The 20,268-nt window shown below is 42.4% G+C and overlaps 1 protein-coding gene across 2 annotated transcripts in view; it reads right to left on the bottom strand.

Annotated features, from left to right (window-relative positions):
• The window catches only part of Zfp277 (zinc finger protein 277), a 130,745-nt gene that overhangs the window by 74,705 nt on the left and 35,772 nt on the right, over positions 1-20,268 (bottom strand). The gene's annotated exons all lie outside the window — the stretch shown is intronic.

The following is a 20,268-nucleotide window of genomic DNA, read 5'->3' on the forward strand; positions in this document are numbered from 1 at the left end:
TCAGCTTTTGTCTTTCTACTAAAGAGAAGATTCTTTGTTTTGTTGCTGACTGTGTATTTCTAATTTAGAATTAAGTCAAGTCCTGCTTTCAAATCTATGTTAAGTACATTTTTCATTTGGGTAAAAGTCATAGGCTATATTCTCTACTCAGTAGGCAAGCAACTTTTACCATCTTATTCAGCAATATGCCACACCTATTCTAAACTTAAGAAAATTTGCCGACTGGAGAGATGGTTAAGAGCACTTCCAGAGGTCCTGAGTTCAATTCCCAGCAGCCACATGGTGGCTCACAACCATCTGTAATAGGATCCGATGCCCTCCTCTGGTGTGTCTGAACACAGCTACAGTGTACTCATATAAATAAAATTAATAAATCGTGAAAAAAAAAAGAAAGACAATGTGCTCCAACTCCCTTTGACCCGTTACTGAGATGCTACAGTTAGCTTGCGCTAATTCAGCTTCATTTCTTAGAGGAGAGCCTGGAACTACCGTAGCAGGGCTAGACAATCAGCACATTTGCTGCACTATTCAGCATTGGCTACGTCTGCTGATGGCCGACCCTAAGGGCTTTTCATTGTTGAAATAAAAACAGGTCGCATGATAACAGCCTTCTTCATAATAAGCAGCGTTGGAAGGCTCTAAAAACATTCATGCTGAAAAGTAATAAATTATGTCTTAGTCTTGGCACTTTGAAGTAAAAACTTAAAGTTACAATTAATATTCAGTATATTACCACAATGTAGTAAATTTTTCTCTAAAACCCTGCACTTTCAGGGAAAGGCTATGCAAGACCCAAGGGGCAAAGGAAAATATCTGAGCTGGATTGCTCTCCAGGAACCCATGTTTTCCAGAAGGCTGGCTGCTCATGGCCATATCAACACAATGGAAACTGTCACAAGCACTAAAGGTAGAACAAGGTAGGTAGAGCCCAGCCAACGCAAAGCTGCTCAGCAAGTGCTCTGGCCTTACTTCCTAACGTTTTAAACAAAGCCCTTTTTTTCAAGCTACCTGTTAGGATTTGGACTGCTTTAACACAGATACAGTTCTAAAACGTCTTTTAAAGCTTTTGTAAATAGTGAAGAGGCAGTCATATTCAGAATACTAAGGCATATTTTTGAATTCATTCATCTATTGACAATTATCATGTCTCCAGTGAAGTTTAGAATCACAAATCTTATCTCTGTGACACATGATCTTCTACAAGTTTGATATTAGAAACTCTATCTCCACATCTGACTATCTCAGAAGGACATCTCGAAGGGGTAGAGATATGGCTTCCTTGGTGGAGTGCTTGTATAGGATGCACCAGACCCTGTGTTTGAGCTTCAGCACTCCATAAGCTAGGCACGGAGGACGTATTGCCAATGATCCGAGCACTGTGTCGATGGAGGTAGAAAGATAAGACATTCAAGGTGATCGTAGGTGACATAGGGATTTGGGATCACAAGGATACATGAGACCCTGTCTAAAAATATGAAAGATAACAAACGTTGAGGGAGTAAAATAATGTTGGACAATAGAAACCATAAGAAACAGATTTTAGCCTTGCTGTCTCAATGGGCTGGTTACCTTTCCTGTATTTTATAGTCAACATTATAAAAATGAGTCCCCCAAAATGATGTAAATCTTATTTTTCTGAAAGAATAGGTATTTCAGTCAGCCCACACAGCACATTCTGTAATGACTCATATGACAATAACACTGAATTTCACCAGCAGTTAATCCAACCAGCACTGACTTAGGTAACGACATCTAAATGCAAGCTTACTAAAAATGACACTAATGAATACCTTCAGTCATTTTGATTTTCAGGCAGTGGCTCTCAACCATGATGGTCCTTAGGAATCAACTCAGGAGCTTTCAAAACATGCTGATTTTTTCATACAGAGATGCTAATGTAATTTCTTTAGCGTAGCAGGGTCATGTTTTATGTGATGAAACAAACCACTGTTGTAACAAAATCCTTTTATGAACAATTATGAGACTTTATAAGTTAGCATAAAAAGACAAAAGTGTTTTCTTTTGGGAGAAAAAGCATTTTATTTTAGAAGTGATATTTTGTAAAGAATAAAACTGTATCTTACAGACAGTAAACTGGACTAAAGAACATTTTATAAAATATAAATATACCATCACTTACTGACCTTTTTTTCCTTTAATGTCAGTTAGCTTTGTAGATGCTGGATACATAAAAGATCTTTGAGAACATCTGGTAAGTTCTTGGGAGTCCTTCCTTAAGGCAAGCTGGAGCCTCAGGAACTGCTATCTTTATCTACCATCAAGATACCTATGGAAGCTGAACATATAGCTGTGCGTGGGAAGGGCATCACTTTCCCGTGTAAAAAGCATACCTGATGGAGAGACATCTATTCTCTTTTGGCCAGATAATTAATTTTAATAAAACTGACCTTCATTAAAAGCAATGTCCCCAAAGACCTATGTTTTGAGGATGAGAATATGAATCTAAACATCCAATAGAAGTGTGATTCAGAAACAGTGCAGCACAACTGTTAGTGAGTGAGAAGGAAAAAAAAAAATCAAACCCCACCTGACAGATAAGAAAATTATTTTCTGGAACCTTTGCCCCTTCTTAGAGAAGTGTCATGTCTATCCCTGCTGCATGCACCAATGTCCACTGTACCAAAGGACCGGTCGGTTCACTGTTTCTACAGCAGCTGCAGCCTGAGACATTAAGGTTCTATCCTGCCTGTGCAGCTCTAGGTCTTTCCAGCAATATCCTGACAAATGGTATTTGGCTACCAAAGCATACCGCCTAACTAATTTTACTACAATGCTTTATGCCTCCCCCAATCTGGATCTATAACTGCCATGCAGAAAGAATAAAAATACTAACTGTATGAAGATAACATGGCTTTCCTCAAGACCCACCATGTCAAGCCTTGGAGGTGCTGACTCACAGAGTAGAGATACCAAAGAGAATCAACCTCAAAAGTGAGACAGTCCCCTGAAAATCCAGATTAGACAGGATCATGCCACCCCAGCAGGCAAACACAGGCTCGTTTTCTCTGCCAATTAAAGAATTAAAGGGCAGGAAAAAGGTGTCAGGAGAAATCGTGGAGCGTCCCAGTAGAGCCATCATGTGACACTGAAGAAATTGGCTTCCCTTCTCCAGGCTCTTTGTCTCATTGATACAAGTGTTTAAGACTGATCTCAAGTGAAAGTTTGATGGCTATGAACTCAAAGGGAAGCTTGGGGATAGTTTATTAGAGTTTAAATGGAAAACTCAAGGCAGGCAAATTGTAATTATCACAGCTGCCTGGAGGAGGAGCGTGAAGGTGGCAAGGAGGTCAGCCATAAGTCAGCAGGCAGCTACATGGAGGGGTGTGGGAGAGGGAAAATAGTGAAGCCTAAAGCCTAGCTGGCACTGTCAGAAAAAGACAACAGAGGAGGAAAGGGAATGTTTACAGAATATCCCTACAGAATCTAGCTACAGAAAGGCAGCTAGACCAGCTGAACCTTACGCATTGGGACTGAAGTAAGGGGCAGTTGTTCCGGGAAGGTGGACATGACTTCCTGTTTCTTAGGAGTGGTCAGCTAGCCAGATCCTGGACCTGCTCCAGTGGATTAACTTAAAGGAGGAGACAAAGGCAGGGCTCTACCCAGAGGTAGAGCCCATTCCTTATAAAAATGCCTGGGATCAGTATTTGAATTTATGAAATGGCAATCGGTAAAATTCAGTCAGATATTTACATAAAGTACACAAAACAAGATAGATACTAAATATCCGTAAAAAAATCCAAAAACCACGGATGAATAAAAATAAGCAAGCAACAGAAAGATTGTGTGCCCTGGTAAAACTGTAACCTATGGTTTTGGTATGTTTCATTGTAGATACCATTCTTAGGTATTTATCATGATTTACCTTCTAGTATAGACTTGTGTTTAGGATGTGCAGAGGAAATTGAGGAAGACCAATTTGAAAGCACATGTCTTTCAATCCTTAGGTAATAAATAATGCCCAATTTGCAGTGTTTGCAAATCATTCCATGTTGGGAAGAAAGAAAGAGAGGGGGGGAGGAGGAGGAGGAGGAGGAGGAGGAGGAGGAGGAGGAGGAGGAGGAGGAGGAGGAGGAGGAGGAGGAGGAGACACTATGCCCCTCCTTAGAATTGGGAACAAAACACCCATGGAAGGAGTTACAGAGACACAGTTTGGAGCTGAGATGAAAGGATGGACCATGTAGAGACTGCCATATCCAGGGATCCACCCCATATTCAGCATCCAAACGCTGACACCATTGCATACACTAGCAAGATTTTATCGAAAGGACCCAGATGTAGCTGTCTCTTGTGAGACTATGCCGGGGCCTAGCAAACACAGAAGTGGATGCTCACAGTCAGCTAATGGATGGATCACAGGGCTCCCAATGGAGGAGCTAGAGAAAGTACCCAAGGAGCTAAAGGGATCTGCAACCCTATAGGTGGAACAACATTATGAACTAACCAGTACCCCGGAGCTCTTGATTCTAGCTGCATATGTATCAAAAGATGGCCTAGTCGGCCATCACTGGAAAGAGAGGCCCATTGGACACGCAAACTTTATATGCCCCAGTACAGGGGAACGCCAGGGCCAAAAAGGGGGAGTGGGTGGGTAGGGGAGTGGGGGTGGGTGGCTATGGGGGACTTTTGGTATAGCATTGGAAATGTAAATGAGCTAAATACATAATAAAAATGGAAAAAAAAGAAGAAGGAGGGGGAGGAGGAGGAGGAGGAGGAGGAGGAGGAGGAGGAAGAGAAGAAGAGAGAAGAAAAGCAAAGTAGTATAGTCAGACTTCAATTCCTACAGTCCTGCTTACTCTGGAGAAGAAGCTGGTCCTAGGCCTTCCAGGTCACATGTAAATATAAAACATAAAGAAGCCCTATGTCTCTTGGCCTCTTGAATCTGAAGATAAAATTCCCAAGCACCCAACAACTAATCTGTACATGCCCAGACATGTGACATGTAAACTTTCCTCCTAAATCCCTGAAAATGTGATTTCTTCTTTGAAATCCAGCTTTCTTACCTTTCTGTTTCTGTTTTTCACACATAGCCTGGTTATCTGGCCAGCAGGGGAAGGGCTGTGATAAATATACCTTCAGTGAGAGGTATATTCCTTGATGGAAATGATTTATAGGAAAATTAAATGCAACAACATAGCAAATTATCACAAAATCCATTTGAATCCCCAGAAAGAGCATTTGAAATTCTCTGTGCCGATTTACGCGGGTCTTAGAGTAGATCAGAGTTTAGTGAGAGGAGGAGCTGCTGCTGCTGAGAACTTCAGTCACCCAAGGGTGCAGTCAGGAAGTCTTAGGCCAGGTCTTCCTGGGTGAGCTACTCTGAGGGAACAGTGGTCTTAGAGCCACTTTTCAGATAGAGAAGTGTCAATAATAGAGAAAATGTTGGATTTCCTCTCTGTCTTTCAGTTTTGTGCCTGTAACCTCCTGGTCCTCGTTCAGCAGGCTCATTCCCTAGTAATGGGAGAAGATCTAACATGAAAAACTGGATAGGGAAAAAAAATTAAGGGGAGTTTTAGGAACAGGTAAGACAGAAAAAGAAAAAGTGCTGGGAGGGCAGGCCAGCAAACGACAGCCAAAGGTTAGAGATGCTAGACTCTGTTTGCTTTGTGTTCTTCCCTTTGTATACCCCAGCCTTTTCATACTCACAACAAATTTTAAAAAGCTTAACATGTTTAAGGAGGAGCTTTCAAACAGAATGCACTTAGTTTCAGAAAAATACTAAAATCAAAGCATATGAGGAAAATATTTGATAAAACTGAAAAAAAAATACTGACAAAGATTAGATCAGTATCAGCTAGAAGTTTTCTGGTGTGTAGCTTAGTGATGGTGTGCTTTCCTGACACACACTAGGTCCTACGTTCCATTCCTAGCACCAGAACTTGATCTGAAGTCTCTAGAAAGAAAAAGCTACATGTGTGTTAAGGCTAATAGGGTTTCCGTGATCATGGAAAGCAGAAATGTTGTAGGTCTTGACCCAAATGATCCTGGATGACTGTTCAGCCTCTTAATAAAATTTATTGATCACCTCTGTGTCTGATCCATCTGTGTCATGAGCACTGGATAACACTTTTATGAATATATTAAGAGATACTAGCTTCTACCAAACAAAAGGTAAGAATATTATCACATAGCACCCAAAGCCCAACATCTAGTACTCTCCTAATTGATCATGTATGATAACCATTAAAGAAAAAAACAAACTGAGCTAGAATAATCAATTACTAATTCTACTCAACACATCTGATATACTTAAAGTCCTGCTCAAAGAAAACACAACCAAACAGGTGAAGGAATTGAACAAAACCATTCAGGGTCTAAAAATGGAAATAGAAACAATAAAGAAATCACAAAGGGAGAGAACCCTGGAGATAGAAAACCTACGAAAGAAATCAGGAGTCATAGATTCGAGCATCACCAACAGAATACAAGAGATAGAAGAGAGAATCTCAGGTGCAGAAGATACCATAGGAAACACTGACACAACAGTCAAAGAAAATGCAAAAGGCAAAAAGCTCCTAACCCAAAACATCCAGGAAATCCAGGACACAATGAGAAGACCAAACCTAAGGATAATAGGTATAGAAGAGAGTGAAGGTTCCCAACTTAAAGGGCCAGTAAATATCTTCAATGAAATTATAGAAGAAAACTTCCCTAACCTAAAGAAAGAGATGCCCATGGACAGACAAGAAGCCTACAGAACTTCAAATAAACTGGATCAGAAAAGAAATTCCTCCCGCCACATAATAATCAAAACACCAAACGCACTAAACAAAGGATGAATTTTAAAAACAGTAAGGGAAAATGGTCAAGTAACATATAAAGGCAGGCCTATCAGAATGACACCAAACTTCTCACCAGAAACTATGAAAGCTAGAAGATCCTGGGCAGATGTCATACAGACACAAGAGAACACAAATGCCAGCCCAGGCTACTATACCCAGCAAAACTCTCAATTACCATAGATGGAAAAACCAAGATATTCCATGACAAAACCAAATTTACACAATATCCAGCCCTACAAAGGATAATAGATGGAAAACTCCAACACAAGGAGGAAAAACTACACCCTAGAAAAAGTAAGAAAGTAAGAAAACAATGTGGTATTTCACTTAGGGAAGCATGTTTTCAACACTTATTGAGTAAATTGTGTAAAACTTTCTTTCCAACCTACACTGTGTGGTCTCATGTACCCATTACTCCAGCACTGGAGGTAGAGTGGAGGGAAGACAGCAGGATTGCTGGTGCTCAGTGGCTACCAACATAGCACAAACGCCTGTGAGCTACAGCTCATAGCTTCAGTGAGACACCCTGTCTTAAGGACATACAATAGAAGTGACAGATAATAGCCAATGCTCTCCACTGTTTTGTGTATGTGCTTGCACACACATGTCCACACATAAAAATAAGTATCTATAATATGTTACCTATATAATATTCTGAGATACAACCCTATAAAACAAATTTTAGCAATAAATTATCTTTAGTAATATTATGAATTTACTAGCTTTTAAATATACAGATACAGAAAATAAATCATGTATAACTTTGTGTGTGTGTGTGTGTGTGTGTGTGTGTGTGTGTATGTAGGTCAGTCAATACTGAGTAACTTCCTCAGTTGCTCTCTACCTTACTCTTTGAGACAGGGTCTCTCGCTAAATCCAGAGCTCAAATATTAGGAAGACCAGCAATCCCTGGGTATCCTTCCATTCTCCCTTCCCAGCACCTGGATAACAACTGCATGTCTCAGTCAGCTTTTACATTGAGGCTTGGGATCTAAACTCAGAACCTTGTGCTTGTGGAGAAGGTGGGTTGTTTGTTTATTTATTTGTTTGTTTTCCTGATCAGTCCATCTCCCCAGAACTACAGTACTTCTCTTCATGAAAAGAAAAAAAAAGGAGGGGGGGGGGAGAAAGAAAAAGAAAAAGAAAAAGGAAAAGAGACAAATTAAGGCATTAGACAATTATTCTGCTAAACTGAAAGAAAATACATTATTTTCCATGTGAACTGAAGGTCTGACATTGTCTTTAAAATGACGAAAATCTTTACAATGCCCCCTCTTTGGCTTTTGCTCTGAGTTTTAATACAAAGCTGAACATTTCTGGTCAGTAGTCTGGTAATTTGTGTCATAAATCTGGGCAAGCAAGCTAAACACATGGCTCCACAATCCTTTCTTCTTAAATTACACATGAAAGTCTCTCAGCAATTTGGTAGCTAGAACATGAAGAGATGAACTCAACTGAGGCTGCAAGAGGAGAGGGCAGATTGCAGGAGGGAGGAGCGCCCTTCAAGGCAGCAGGCTGAGCACAGTGTAGATCTGCTGAAGAGACGTAAAGTAATGAGTTACAGAACACCAGTTTCTAAAGAAAAGGAGCCAGCCCATCCTTGGTAGTCATCTGCTAAACACACTGAATAGAAGAGAAAAGTTCAGTAAAGGATGATGCTCCAAGTGTCTTAAAAGTTAACCAGACCATAAGCTGTTGCTGCTTTCCTATCAGCCAAAGGATGCTACTGAGAAAGTAAATAATGACTTTATTTGGAATAAATGGTCATTCGGGTCACCTTGCTTTCAAAAGTTTTCTATTATTAAAGATTAAAATAGAAGCAAACAGCTTGAAGAGCAGGTGTTGGTGTTCAAGAGGACTAAACAAATGAACTTGCATGTCTTATAATGGAGACAAAATTATGTAGAAACTCACAAAAACAACCACAATTTTGAAGGGTCCCTTGAAGGTAAAGAATGAAAGGATTTGGGGTGAAATGTTATACATGGCATTTGTCATACCAGGTGAATGGCAGTCATCAGGTTAAAGGTTAACACTCCAAAAAAAAAAAAAAAGAAAGAAAAAAAAAGTATTCCCCCCATCATCAACAGCAGCCATCACTATCAAGAACAAATCAGGGTTGCTATAATCGCTGCATGTGGGTATATAAGGACCTGAATTCCAATGTCCAGAGCCTATAAAAAGGTTAATGTGGCTTTTATCACTCTCTGCTCCAAAATAAAGCAGACATAGGTAGACATATGAAATGCCATTTGTAAGCAAGCTCTTTATGGACTGCAGCAAATTTATTTTCATTTTCATGTTTTTTACATACAAAAAACCCCCAAACTTCCAGTTAGGTCAAATAAGCTTGCAAAAGGTGAAAGGAAGCATAGTTGGTCCCTGAATATGTTATTACTAATTTCCAAAAAAAAAAAAAAAAAACCCCACCAACATTGTGCATCCATGGAGTTTCACACAAGCACCGTGTGGAAGCAGATGCTGCACATAAGCCAAAGCATCACCAAGGAGACCAAGAAGGAGTTCAGAGACCAGTGCAGCTCAGAATGATACCCAGCATCACCAAGGAGACCAAGAAGGAGTTCAGAGACCAGTGCAGCTCAGAATGATACCCAGCATCACTAAGGAGTTCGCCATGGCTACACTTCCATGGTTATGCAGATCTGCCCATGTAGGAGGCACTGGGTGACACCTAAACACTAATTAAGGTCAAGGTGACCTGTTACTATAAATTCCAACCTCTCTTTCTCATTTGCACCTCTGTAACTTGTTTTGAATTATATGAACAATCCTATAAGACCAGAAATAAATGTTAAGATTTAAAAAAAAAAAAAAAAAAAACAACCAAACATTTCGAACTTGTAAAATGTTGAACCCAGGTTGAGAAACACCATCTAAGTCTCTGCAGCCCTTTCATGTCAGGCAGTGGAGGTGTCTGCTGCCTCTGTCCCTAGTGATATGTACCCCCCTTCCTTGCATACTCTGACTGCTTCCTCCTCCTCTTAAAAACCTGGCAAGATCCTTAGACTCTGAAGTGTAATTTGAAAGGTAAAGTTCAACTAAGATTGACCCTTGATCAGAAATTACTTTTTTAAGACAGCAAGAGTGAGCACTTTACTCATGAATACCCACTGATGGTAGGAAAAAAAAATCAGAAATAATCCAATATTAGAATAGCAGACAAAATGAATGAAATACAGAAACCAACTACACCAGATCATACTACGAAATGAAACAGTTATTTGTTAGAGATTTTCAGAGAATGATCTCTAGTGTTACATAAATCGTTTTAGAACTCTTGGGGGATGAAGCTCCTTTTTCAGGTCCTTGACATTCGGATACCGCTTTACCCGAGTTTCTCTTACATTGGTACTTGAGATACCGCAGAGTCCTTTGGTTCTTTTTCAGGAACCGGCACACTGGAGGCCGCTTGTTCAGAAGGAAGACGGCTCAGTTTGTATGCAGATACTGTTGTGTGTGCATCAGCATGCTTATAACTTTCCCAGTGTCTCTAACAAAGCCCGGGACATTAAAATTCTCTTCTAAAAGTTTGCCTTTCCCCCCGTTTCTCTTTCTCTCTCTCAGTAAAGAAAAGACCTTTTGGTTACTGCAAGCAAAACCATGAAAGCAAGCAATTATAAAAGCAAAGTCATTAGGTAGTTTCTTTGCAATTAACAGTTCTTGGAGTAACTTTGTTAGTGGTTAATACGTTTAGAAAGTGTAGTCCTTATAAAAGCGTTGGAAAAACCATTAGGGTGTATTTGTGGCTTTCTGTGATCTGTGGGTCAGGCCATTCTCTGCTTAGATCCTCTGTTCTAAGACTTTACTCTTACATCAGCTAGTCAGGGAGTATTTCAAATAAGAAATTTCTTCTTCTTCTTCTTTTTTTTTGCTATGGTTTTTTGTTTTTCGTTTTTTTTTTTTTTTTTTCTTTCGAGACAGGGTTTCCCTGTGTAGCCCTGGCTGTCCTGGAACTCACTCTGTAGACCAGGCTGGCCTCGAACTAGAAATCTGCCTGCCTCTGCCTCCCAAGTGCTGGGATTAAAGGCGTACACCACCACGCCTGGCTAAGAAACTTCTTATATAGGGAATATAATAAAAGCAAGGGTTCCATCAATTAGTCCTTTATAATATATAATGGATTAAAAATGTTAGATTATTTTTTGCTAAAATATACAAATTTATTGTATTTCATTATATCTGGGGACAGTAAAGCGAAACCAGAACACCTGCTGGCACGCTGAATATCTTTCTAACTAAAACTATCAATCAATCAAACAAACAATCAATCAGTCAGTCAATTCATTAGCAAAAATCCTGTTTTGTATCTTATTAATAGAATGGTTACTATTTGGAAGTGAAGAATAAGAGAAACTCAAACAATACAAGGCAAAAATAACAAACAAACAAACAAACAAACAAACAAAATGTTGAAATGACATGGGTCTTGGGAACAGCCACATATAAGACAAACCACTTAGTTTTAGATTTTCGAAGAAAAGGACCTTTTCCTGAGGAGTTACTGATGTTTGCTGCTGGGTGGGGTGTGACTGTCTTTTCAATGGTGAGGCCACTGGAGACTAGCTGGCAAGAAGGTATTTAGAGGGAAGGGAGGTAACAGATATATATATGACACATGTTCAGTGCTTCAGGATGAATAAGCCCTAGAACTCATTGGTGTTTACATTGTAAGTATCTGAGTTTTCAGAGTTAATTAACTGTTTAGAGAAAGTAAATGAGTGATTTTAGACATCCTGTCAATATAATCTGTGCAAATTATCCTATGCTCATACTATGTGCATTTCTTACTTTGGCCTTAATTATACTCTATAAAGCCTGCCTAAAATAACAGAACCAAAGAGGTCATGTCAACTACATGTTCTCAAGACTGAGACAATAAAGGCACTTAGGTGGAGCCTGAGATCTTGAATGTCCTGACTCGTGCATGTCATGTCCTCCGACCTTCACATGCATGCGTCCTCTCGCCCCCGCAGAGGAAATACATAAATAAATGTAGAGGTGGACTTTTAGCAGTCACACAGGCAAGTTGGTAATGCAGGGATAAAACATAAATTTTACTTGGGGGCCATTGAGATGGCTCAGTGGCCGAGGGCATTTCCCATTAAGGCTGATGGCCCGGGCTTTATCTTAGGATCTCCATAGTCTAAGAGATTACTCCACAAGTTGTCTTCTGACCTACACACACACACACACACACACACACACACACACACATACACAGTTGAAAAATGTTCATTGAACCACAGGGGCAGAAAAACTTCTGTGCCACAATTATAATATATAAAAACATAGTAGCAGACTACATATAAAGGCAAAACAAGGAAGATTTCCCTATGGACAGTCAGATTTATTTTCTTTGTGTATGTTTGTGTGTGTATGTGTATTAGAATATCCTTGAGCCTGCACGTGTCTTCCTCATCCACTCTCTGCTTTATTAAAGCAGGGCCTGCTGTCAGTTCTGGCCGGTCTAGCTAGCTAACATGCCCTGGAGACCCCCTATCTGCTTCCTTAGTGCCGAGTTGTTGGGAGCCGCGCCCACATTCGCCGTTACAAGATGGCGCTGACAGCTGTGTTCTAAGTGGTAAACAAATAATCTGCGCATATGCCGAGGGTGGTTCTCCACTCCATGTGCTCTGCCTTCCCCGTGACGTCAACTCGGCCGATGGGCTGCAGCCAATCAGGGAGTGACACGTCCTAGGCGAAATATAACTCTCCTAAAAAAGGGACGGGGTTTCGTTTTCTCTCTCTCTTGCTTCTTGCACTCCTGCTCCTGAAGATGTAAGCAATAAAGCTTTGCCGCAGAAGATTCTGGTCTGTGGTGTTCTTCCTGGCCGGGCGTGAGAACGCGTCTAATAACAATTGGTGCCGAATTCCGGGACGAGAAAAAACTCGGGACTGGCGCAAGGAAGATCCCTCATTCCAGAACCAGAACTGCGGGTCGCGGTAATAAAGGTTCCCGTAAAGCAGACTGTTAAGAAGGATTCAACTGTATGAATTCAGAACTTTTCAGCTGGGGAACGAGAGTACCAGTGAGTACAGCTTTACGAGGTAAGTCTGATCTTGAACTTTCTAAGGAAATTCAAGACAGTCTATCAGAAGTAAAGTGGAATATGTTTGGCCTTGAATTTTTTCTAGTGTTAGAAGCCCTTTTGTTCCTTTTCACATGTTATCAAGTGGTTAAGGCAGGGCGGATTCTGGATGAAATTCAGGACAAGCTATCAGAAGTAAAGTGGGGAGAGAGAGTAGGAACAAAGAGGAAATATGGTACACAAAATAAGTATACAGGCCTTTCCAAGGGTCTTGAACCCGAGGAAAAGTTAAGGTTAGGTAGGAATACCTGGAGAGAGATTAGAAGAAAAAGAGGAAAAAGGGAAAAGAAGAAAGATCAATTAGCGGAGGTCTCTAGGAAAAGGAGCCTGTGCTCATCGCTGGATGGGCTCGGGGAGCCAGCTCTTGGTAGCTCTGAATCAGATGATGAATTCTCCTCTGAAGAAACAGACTGGGAGGAAGAAGCAGCTCATTATGAGAAAAAAGGGTACCAGTCAGGTAAAGTGCTAGCTAATCAGTTAAGGAAGCCAAAAGCGGCTGGCGAAGGCCAGTTTGCTGATTGGCCTCAGGGCAGTCGGCTTCAAGGTCCGCCCTATGCGGAGTCCCCGCCCTGCGTAGTGCGTCAGCAATGCGCAGAGAGATGCGCAGAGAGGCAATGCGCAGAGAGGCAGTGCGCAGAGAGGCAGTGCGCAGACTCATTCATTCCCAGAGAGGAACAAAGGAAAATACAACAGGCATTTCCGGTCTTTGAAGGAGCCGAGGGTGGGCGTGTCCACGCTCCGGTAGAATACTTACAAATTAAAGAAATTGCCGAGTCGGTCCGTAAATACGGAACCAATGCTAATTTTACCTTGGTGCAGTTAGACAGGCTTGCCGGCATGGCACTAACTCCTGCCGACTGGCAAACGGTTGTAAAAGCCGCTCTCCCTAGTATGGGCAAATATATGGAATGGAGAGCGCTTTGGCACGAAGCTGCACAAGCGCAGGCCCGAGCAAACGCAGCTGCTTTGACTCCAGAGCAGAGAGATTGGACTTTTGACTTGTTAACGGGTCAGGGAGCTTATTCTGCTGATCAGACAAACTACCATTGGGGAGCTTATGCCCAGATTTCTTCCACGGCTATTAGGGCCTGGAAGGCGCTCTCCCGAGCAGGTGAAACCACTGGTCAATTAACAAAAGTTGTCCAGGGACCTCAGGAATCCTTCTCAGATTTTGTGGCCAGAATGACAGAGGCAGCAGAGCGTATTTTTGGAGAGTCAGAGCAAGCTGCGCCTCTGATAGAACAGCTAATCTATGAGCAAGCCACAAAGGAGTGCCGAGCGGCCATAGCCCCAAGAAAGAACAAAGGCTTACAAGACTGGCTCAGGGTCTGTCGAGAGCTTGGGGGACCTCTCACCAATGCAGGCTTAGCGGCCGCCATCCTTCAATCTCAGAACCGCTCCATGGGCAGAAATGATCAGAGGACATGTTTTAATTGCGGAAAGCCTGGGCATTTTAAGAAAGATTGCAGAGCTCCAGATAAACAGGGAGGGACTCTCACTCTTTGCTCTAAGTGTGGCAAGGGTTATCATAGAGCTGACCAGTGTCGCTCTGTGAGGGATATAAAGGGCAGAATTCTTCCCCCACCTGATAGTCAATCAACTGATGTGCCAAAAAACGGGTCATCGGGCCCTCGGTCCCAGGGCCCTCAAAGATATGGGAACCGGTTTGTCAGGACCCAGGAAGCAGTCAGAGAGGCGACCCAGGAAGACCCACAAGGGTGGACCTGCGTGCCGCCTCCGACTTCCTATTAATGCCTCAAATGAGTATTCAGCCGGTGCCAGTGGAGCCTATACCATCCTTGCCCCCGGGAACCATGGGCCTTATTCTCGGCCGGGGTTCACTCACCTTGCAGGGCTTAGTAGTCCACCCTGGAGTTATGGATTGTCAACATTCCCCTGAAATACAGGTCCTGTGCTCAAGCCCTAAAGGCGTTTTTTCTATTAGTAAAGGAGATAGGATAGCTCAGCTGCTGCTCCTCCCTGATAATACCAGGGAAAAATCTGCAGGACCTGAGATAAAGAAAATGGGCTCCTCAGGAAATGATTCTGCCTATTTGGTTGTATCTTTGAATAATAGACCTAAGCTCTGCCTTAAGATCAACGGAAAAGAGTTTGAAGGCATCCTTGATACCGGAGCAGATAAAAGTATAATTTCTACACATTGGTGGCCCAAAGCGTGGCCCACCACAGAGTCATCTCATTCATTACAGGGCCTAGGATATCAATCATGTCCCACTATAAGCTCCGTTGCCTTGACGTGGGAATCCTCTGAAGGACAGCAAGGGAAATTCATACCTTATGTGCTCCCACTCCCGGTTAACCTCTGGGGAAGGGATATTATGCAGCATTTGGGCCTTATTTTGTCCAATGAAAACGCCCCATCGGGAGCGTATTCAACTAAAGCAAAAAATATCATGGCAAAGATGGGTTATAAAGAAGGGAAAGGGTTAGGACATCAAGAACAGGGAAGGATAGAGCCCATCTCACCTAATGGAAACCAAGACAGACAGGGTCTGGGTTTTTCCTTAGTGGCCATTGGGGCAGCACGACCCATACCATGGAAAACAGGGGACCCAGTGTGGGTTCCTCAATGGCACCTATCCTCTGAAAAACTAGAAGCTGTGATTCAACTGGTAGAGGAACAATTAAAACTAGGCCATATTGAGCCATCTACCTCACCTTGGAATACTCCAATTTTTGTAATTAAGAAAAAGTCAGGAAAGTGGAGACTGCTCCATGACCTCAGAGCCATTAATGAGCAAATGAACTTATTTGGCCCAGTACAGAGGGGTCTCCCTGTACTTTCCGCCTTACCACGTGGCTGGAATTTAATTATTATAGATATTAAAGATTGTTTCTTTTCTATACCTTTGTGTCCAAGGGATAGGCCCAGATTTGCCTTTACCATCCCCTCTATTAATCACATGGAACCTGATAAGAGGTATCAATGGAAGGTCTTACCACAGGGAATGTCCAATAGTCCTACTATGTGTCAACTTTATGTACAAGAAGCTCTTTTGCCAGTGAGGGAACAATTCCCCTCTTTAATTTTGCTCCTTTACATGGATGACATCCTCCTGTGCCATAAAGACCTTACCATGCTACAAAAGGCATATCCTTTTCTACTTAAAACTTTAAGTCAGTGGGGTTTACAGATAGCCACAGAAAAGGTCCAAATTTCTGATACAGGACAATTCTTGGGCTCTGTGGTGTCCCCAGATAAGATTGTGCCCCAAAAGGTAGAGATAAGAAGAGATCACCTCCATACCTTAAATGATTTTCAAAAGCTGTTGGGAGATATTAATTGGCTCAGACCTTTTTTAAAGATTCCTTCCGCTGAGTTAAGGCCTTTGTTTAGTATTTTAGAAGGAGATCCTCATATCTTCTCCCCTAGGACTCTTACTCTAGCTGCTAACCAGGCCTTACAAAAAGTGGAAAAGGCCTTACAGAATGCACAATTACAACGTATTGAGGATTCGCAGCCTTTCAGTTTGTGTGTCTTTAAGACAGCACAATTGCCAACCGCAGTTTTGTGGCAGAATGGGCCATTGTTGTGGATCCATCCAAACGTATCCCCAGCTAAAATAATAGATTGGTATCCTGATGCAATTGCACAGCTTGCCCTTAAAGGCCTAAAAGCAGCAATCACCCACTTTGGGCAAAGTCCATATCTTTTAATTGTACCTTATACCGCTGCACAGGTTCAAACCTTGGCAGCCACATCTAATGATTGGGCAGTTTTAGTTACCTCCTTTTCAGGAAAAATAGATAACCATTATCCAAAACATCCAATCTTACAGTTTGCCCAAAATCAATCTGTTGTGTTTCCACAAATAACAGTAAGAAACCCACTTAAAAATGGGATTGTGGTATATACTGATGGATCAAAAACTGGCATAGGTGCCTATGTGGCTAATGGTAAAGTGGTATCCAAACAATATAATGAAAATTCACCTCAAGTGGTAGAATGTTTAGTGGTCTTAGAAGTTTTAAAAACCTTTTTAGAACCCCTTAATATTGTGTCAGATTCCTGTTATGTGGTTAATGCAGTAAATCTTTTAGAAGTGGCTGGAGTGATTAAGCCTTCCAGTAGAGTTGCCAATATTTTTCAGCAGATACAATTAGTTTTGTTATCTAGAAGATTTCCTGTTTATATTACTCATGTTAGAGCCCATTCAGGCCTACCTGGCCCCATGGCTCTGGGAAATGATTTGGCAGATAAGGCCACTAAAGTGGTGGCTGCTGCCCTATCATCCCCGGTAGAGGCTGCAAGAAATTTTCATAACAATTTTCATGTGACGGCTGAAACATTACGCAGTCGTTTCTCCTTGACAAGAAAAGAAGCCCGTGACATTGTTACTCAATGTCAAAGCTGCTGTGAGTTCTTGCCAGTTCCTCATGTGGGAATTAACCCACGCGGTATTCGACCTCTACAGGTCTGGCAAATGGATGTTACACATGTTTCTTCCTTTGGAAAACTTCAATATCTCCATGTGTCCATTGACACATGTTCTGGCATCATGTTTGCTTCTCCGTTAACTGGAGAAAAAGCCTCACATGTGATTCAACATTGTCTTGAGGCATGGAGTGCTTGGGGGAAACCCAGACTCCTTAAGACTGATAATGGACCAGCTTATACGTCTCAAAAATTCCAACAGTTCTGCCGTCAGATGGACGTAACCCACCTGACTGGACTTCCATACAACCCTCAAGGACAGGGTATTGTTGAGCGTGCGCATCGCACCCTCAAAGCCTATCTTATAAAACAGAAGAGGGGAACTTTTGAGGAGACTGTACCCCGAGCACCAAGAGTGTCTGTGTCTTTGGCACTCTTTACACTCAATTTTTTAAATATTGATGCTCATGGCCATACTGCGGCTGAACGTCATTGTTCAGAGCCAGATAGGCCCAATGAGATGGTTAGATGGAAAAATGTCCTTGATAATAAATGGTATGGCCCGGATCCTATTTTGATAAGATCCAGGGGAGCTATCTGTGTTTTCCCACAGAATGAAGACAACCCATTTTGGATACCAGAAAGACTCACCCGAAAAATCCAGACTGACCAAGGGAATACTAATGTCCCTCGTCTTGGTGATGTCCAGGGCGTCAATAATAAAAAGAGAGCAGCGTTGGGGGATAATGTCGACATTTCCACTCCCAATGACGGTGATGTATAATGCTCAAGTATTCTCTTGCTTTTTTACCACTAACTAGGAACTGGGTTTGGCCTTAATTCAGACAGCCTTGGCTCTGTCTGGACAGGTCCAGACGACTGACACCATTAACACTTTGTCAGCCTCAGTGACTACAGTCATAGATGAACAGGCCTCAGCTAATGTCAAGATACAGAGAGGTCTCATGCTGGTTAATCAACTCATAGATCTTGTCCAGATACAACTAGATGTATTATGACAAATAACTCAGCAGGGATGTGAACAAAAGTTTCCGGGATTGTGTGTTACTTCCATTCAGTATGTTAAATTTACTAGGGCAGCTAAATTGTCAAAAAGTCTTTTTCAGTATATGTTACAGAATTGGATGGCTGAATTTGAACAGATCCTTCGGGAATTGAGACTTCAGGTCAACTCCACGCGCTTGGACCTGTCCCTGACCAAAGGATTACCCAATTGGATCTCCTCAGCATTTTCTTTCTTTAAAAAATTGGGTGGGATTAATATTATTTGGAGATACACTTTGCTGTGGATTAGTGTTGCTTCTTTGATTGGTCTGTAAGCTTAAGGCCTAAACTAGGAGAGACAAGGTGGTTATTGCCCAGGCGCTTGCAGGACTAGAACATGGAGCTCCCCCTGATATATGGTTATCTATGCTTAGGCAATAGGTCGCTGGCCACTCAGCTCTTACATCTCACGAGGCTAGACTCATTGCACGGGATAGAGTGAGTGTGCTTCAGCAGCCCGAGAGAGTTGCACGGCTAAGCACTGCAATGGAAAGGCTCTGCGGCATATATGAGCCTATTCTAGGGAGACATGTCATCTTTCATGAAGGTTCAGTGTCCTAGTTCCCTTCCCCCAGGCAAAACGACACGGGAGCAGGTCAGGGTTGCTCTGGGTAAAAGCCTGTGAGCCTAAGAGCTAATCCTGTACATGGCTCCTTTACCTACACACTGGGGATTTGACCTCTATCTCCACTCTCATTAATATGGGTGGCCTATTTGCTCTTATTAAAAGGAAAGGGGGAGATGTTGGGAGCCGCGCCCACATTCGCCGTTACAAGATGGCGCTGACAGCTGTGTTCTAAGTGGTAAACAAATAATCTGCGCATATGCCGAGGGTGGTTCTCCACTCCATGTGCTCTGCCTTCCCCGTGACGTCAACTCGGCCGATGGGCTGCAGCCAATCAGGGAGTGACACGTCCTAGGCGAAATATAACTCTCCTAAAAAAGGGACGGGGTTTCGTTTTCTCTCTCTCTTGCTTCTTGCACTCCTGCTCCTGAAGATGTAAGCAATAAAGCTTTGCCGCAGAAGATTCTGGTTTGTTGCGTCTTTCCTGGCCGGTCGTGAGAACGCGTCTAATAACACCGAGTAACAGGCTCTTGTGTGGGTTCTGAAGATCCACTCATGCTAGCACTGTGGGCTTTATTCATCGAGACATCACCATAGCCCTAGATTTTATTTTTCTTTTAAAAACTTCCTATTTGTGCTGGGCTTTTGTATTGGTGTGATAAGATACCGTGACCGGGGAGACTTGTTGAAGTCCTAAGTAACTGGGATCACAGTTTCAGAGGGTTAGAGTCCATGAACATCATGGTGGGAAGTGGGGCAGTGGCTGGCAAGGCACGGGAGCAGTAGCTGAGACCTTACATCTTGATCCACAAGCAGGAGGCAGATGTACTGGCAATGGCTTGAGGTTTTAAAATCCCAACCTTTTAAAGCCCCACCCTCAGTGACACCCCTCCTCCAGCAAGGCCACACCTCTGAATCCTTCCCAAACAGTCCCACCAACGGGGATCCAGGAATGAAAACATACACGTCCGTAGGGGTGATTCTCATTCCAACCACCACAATGGATCATGCCCAGAGAGGTTAAGGCAGGAGAATTGCCACAAGTTTGAGGCTAGCCTGGGTTACACAGTGTATTCTAGGACAGCCAAGACTATACTCCACATTTGAGTTTCTGTCTTACAGAAAACAAAGCAAATAAACAAAACTACGTTTTTTGAGACAGGGTTTCTCTGTATAGCCCTGACTGTCCTGGAACTCAATTTGTAGACCAGGCTGGCTTCGAACTTAGAAATCTGCCTGCCTCTGCCTCCCAAGTGCTGGGATTAAAGGTGTGCACCACCACCGCTTGGCCACAAAACCACTTCTTATTTGAACTTTCTCGCACCTGGAATA

This window comes from Mus musculus, chromosome 12, assembly GCF_000001635.26.
Source record: "Mus musculus strain C57BL/6J chromosome 12, GRCm38.p6 C57BL/6J".
Taxonomy (NCBI): domain Eukaryota; kingdom Metazoa; phylum Chordata; class Mammalia; order Rodentia; family Muridae; genus Mus; species Mus musculus.